At 37.6% G+C, this 4,376-nt stretch overlaps 1 non-coding gene across 1 annotated transcript; it reads right to left on the bottom strand.

Moving 5' to 3' along the window:
- Positions 1–3,810: 3,810 nt before the first annotated feature.
- LOC145151789 (small nucleolar RNA R71) lies at positions 3,811–3,917 on the bottom strand. Its single transcript, XR_013732344.1, has one exon. It is a non-coding gene; the product is annotated as a small nucleolar RNA R71 (small nucleolar RNA).
- Between the last annotated feature and the right edge of the window lie 459 nt (positions 3,918–4,376).

Genomic DNA, 4,376 nt, shown 5'->3' with positions numbered 1-4,376 from the left:
CTCGCCGAGTTCTTCACATTTTCAGCTTGATTTCTTCTAACTTTTCTTCCCGAACTTCCGATCACTAGTCCCACTTTATTTTTAACTAGAGTATGTCTTTTAGGCTGAAAATACTATTTTAACATAATTAAGTACCTTTTGTTCAATATTTGAGACAAAATAGTCAAAAAGTATTAAGATATTAGACAAAATATATAACTAAATATGCACATATCAGTCATCGTGGATCGGTTGACCAAGAGTGCCTATTTTCTGGCGGTTCGGGAGAGTTCTTCGGTCGAGAAGTTGGCTGATATGTATGTTCGCGAGATCGTTGCTCGCCGTGGGGTTTCGGTCTCCATTGTTTTAGACCGTGATGTTCGTTCCACCTCCCATTTTTGGCAGAAGTTCTGTAAGGAACTAGGCACGAGGTTGTGCTTCAGTGTAGCTGAAGCCGCACGAGACACGATATCCCATGCATGATCTGGAGTTGTGGACAGTGGTTTTTTCCCTCAAGATTTGGAGGCATTATTTTTATGGGGTCCGTTGTACTATCTACACGGATCACAAGAGTCTGAGGCATAATATGGATCAGCCAAACCTAAACATGAGGCAACGTAGGGTGTTGGACGTAGTCAAGGATTATGACTGTGAGCTCTTTTACCATCCGGGTAAAGCGAATGTGTTGGCGGATGCCTTAAGCTGCAAGTCGGTTGGGTCTTCAGTTGGGGTATCGTGTATGAGGATATCAGTGGATTCCCCACTTTTATGATTGATTAGGGAGGCTCAAGCCGATGGTGTTCGGGAAGAGAATTGGAAGAAAGAGAGGATCAGGGGTGAGATTTCTAGATTTGTTCCGGATAGTCGGGGGTTGTTGACCCAATGTGGTTGGGTCTGGGTTCCGATGTCTGGTGGGGTCAGACAGATTGTATTGGAGGAGGCTCATAAGTCTCATTTTTCTATCCATCCGAGGGACACTAAAATGTATCGGGATCTGAGAAGTGAAGAATTCAAAGAGATCAAAAGATCAAAATTATGAAGAATCAAAAAGTGAAGATACCAAAAATCAAACAAGAAGGTGGTGAATTCAATGAAATCAAAGATCAAATATCAAAAAAGTGAAGAATTCAAAAGACCTCCATTGTGGTATCTAAAATTTGTAATTTCTAGATTATGTATGCTTGGGTAGCTTTACAAAAATTACCTTGAGGTTAAGAAATATTTATGAGGATTGATTCAGAGGGTTGCAGAAATGAATGTCGTATAAACTAAGGGGTGAAGGTTCATAAGGATTGTGAGTATTTAGGATTGGGAGGTTGTTAGGATTTTAGACACAAGTATGCGCATTGAGGTCTTGGTATAATGGCTAAGCTTGAAATGGATTGTTCTATGTGATGCTAGTGATAAGGGTTTGAGTTTAAAAATAATTAGATTTGCTTGAGGGCAAGCAAAGAATAACTGTGAGGTATTTTGATATTGACATATTTATACATATTTTTAGACAATATTTAAGTATATTTTTATACATATTTTGGTTATTTACATGGAATAATGATACTTATAAGTTTAAATTACACTTTACAGCCAAAAAGGAGCATTCTTGAAGAATAGGGACTAAAAACGACAAACTTTGAATCTTTGGAGACTAGGAGAATAAAAGAAAAAGAAACCCACGAAATCAGCTCAATTCACGACGTGGACCACACGTTCACGACGTGGCATGGAGGATTCTGGAAGATGAGTACGCGCAAAGTCGAAATCCTTCCCGATAAGGACTCCTGCCAATTCACGACGTGAATGGATAATTCACGATGTGAAACGTAAATTTTATGATAACTATATAATCTCTTGATCCTTACGACTTGAGGAGTTTTTGGCTGACCTAGAGAGTTTCAGTAGTTGAAAATCAGGAGGAGAGAAGGCCTGGAAATTGGTTCTAACACCAAGGAAGAAGGAAAAGTTCATAATTCACTTTATAGTTTGGTACATTTAACATGCTTTTGCTATGGATTGTTTGTGTTTATTTATTAGAATGTCCAGCTAAGTATAGTTGCTTCTGTTAGCTAGATGAAGTTGGAACTCATGGTTTTAATATATTCGTTTAGACTTTACTTGTTGGTTATGACTTGTGTTTGATTGATGACACCTAGCATGCTTGATTTGATATTAGATTGCTTTAATGCCTTATTATGTGTAGTTAATGACCATTAATATGCATGAATTTGAATACCTAGTAATTTAGTGAACATTAGATTATTAGAGCTAAGATCGAACCAATCTTAGATAAGTAATTGAATTATTAAATTAGGCTGTGCTAGAGAACTCATATTATGACCATAATTTGTGTTTGTCAACTCAATCTTACATAGCTCCAATATTATTCAATAATTGATTCTGTGTTAAATTATGTGTGAACATACATAGATCTACATGAATTAACTGATATTAGTAAATTTGGAACTGAATTGCTAATAATATTCTAATTGGTAACCAACGGGAATTGTCATAAATAATTTATAAACCATTGAGGGAAAGTGGATTCGAACTAACAAAAGTAATTTGTTAATTGATTGAATTGTGTTAAGAATTAAGTTCATCTAAACTTGAAAAAATAGATAAAACCCACTACTTTTCTAGGAAATTAGGTTAATTTAATAGTAGGTAAATTAATTAGTTAAAACCGTTTCCTGTGATCGACACCCGACTTACCCACACTATTCTATAATTTGACTAGGTACACTGCCTAAATGCAATTTAGTTAGTTAAGTTAGTTACCTTAACAATTTAAAATTAGGTGTATCTATTTGCACGCATCAAGTTTTTGGCGCCGTTGCCGGGGAACGGCTTATTTGATTGTTGATTTATTTGCTTTAGGTTAATCGATCCTTTTTGTGGGGTAAAACCTGAAGAAAGTTAAATTTTCAGCTTAGAATTTTGTTTCAGTACTCAACTCACGACGTGAGCCTTAAGCTCACGATGTGAGTTCAGTAGTTTTACGTTTTCTTCGTTTTTCTTTTCTGTTAAATTTTCTGCGACAACACGAGGTGGTACCCATTACCACGTCATGGTGACCAGTCAGTAGGCTATTTTTATTTAGTTTTTTGTTCAGTTTACGTTTTTATTTTTGTTTTATTGTAGTAGTTCATGACCAGAAGTTCCAACACACCTTTGGTGCCACCACTTGAAGATCCAGAGTCGGCCATTCACAAGAAGACAGTTACGAACGAAGGAGTAAACCAAACACCAAAGAAGTCGCCTTTCAAAGATCTAAAGTCAGTTTTTGGGAAGAAGAAAGAGAAGAACACGGGAGAGTCAAGTACTTCATCAAAGGACAAAAGCAAGGTAGAGAGCTTTGATCAGATAACTAACCAACAAGAATCCGAGTACGAATCCGAGCCTAAATTTGCATTAGAAAGGAGTGAATCTGAAGACGAGCCAGAAAACGAGATGGCAAACATTGCGGATATGTCCATGGGAGCATACAAAAAGCGGATAAGAGACGATGTTGGTCCTGGTTTGGTGCAGCATGCAATTCCTGCAACTTCCACATTCGAGCTGAAGGGACACATCCTTACTGCACTTATGGATGTTCCATTTTCTAGAAAGGATCATGAGGATGCTTACAAGCACTTAGATGAAGTCAATGACATTGCAGACTATTTCAATGTCCCTGATGTTCCTAGAGAGACAGTCTTATTAAGGATGCTTCCAGTTACCTTTAAAGGAGCTACAAAAGACTGGTTGAAGGCACTACCACCTGGTGCAATCACTACTTGGGCACAAATGCGTGAGCAATTTCTAGAACAATTCTGCCCACCATCCAAGATATCTAAACTCAAGAAGGCAATAGCCAACTTTGAGCAAAATCCAGGTGAGTCACTGTATGAGGCATGGGAACGTTATAAGGGGCTATTAAGAAATTGCCCTCAAAACAACCTCAATATACAACAAGAAGTGTCTATCTTTTATGACGGGGTGAATGTCATGACGAGACAACTCCTTGATTCTCAAGGACCACTTACAAAGAAAAACCCGGGCAAAGTAAAGGAGTTGATTGAAGAGTTCTCAAATCATTCTCGTGAGTATCATAATCCGAGAAATGATGGAACAAGGGGAATTGGTAGTGGAACATTAGAAGAAATGGTTGCTATGCTTGCAATGCTCAATAAAATGAACCAGAGATTGAACCAATTGGATCAATCAATACATGATATAAGAGTTAGTTGTGAAAGATGTAATGGTCCATACTTGACCAAGGACTGCCACTTAGATGAGAATGGGAATAAAAAGGCTCAAGTTTACTATTCAAGTGGGGATAAATACGATGAAGATTGGAGAAAACCAAAGAAGGAGTGGCTGCCATACGATGAGTACAAGAAGCAAAAGGAGGAAAAATA

This window comes from Lactuca virosa, chromosome 1 (genome assembly GCF_052849685.1).
Source record: "Lactuca virosa cultivar CGN04683 chromosome 1, Lactuca_virosa_CGN04683_v6, whole genome shotgun sequence".
Taxonomy (NCBI): Eukaryota; Viridiplantae; Streptophyta; class Magnoliopsida; order Asterales; family Asteraceae; genus Lactuca; species Lactuca virosa.
Note: the sequence above shows the minus strand (reverse complement) of the source record. Positions and strands in the feature narration are given on the sequence as shown.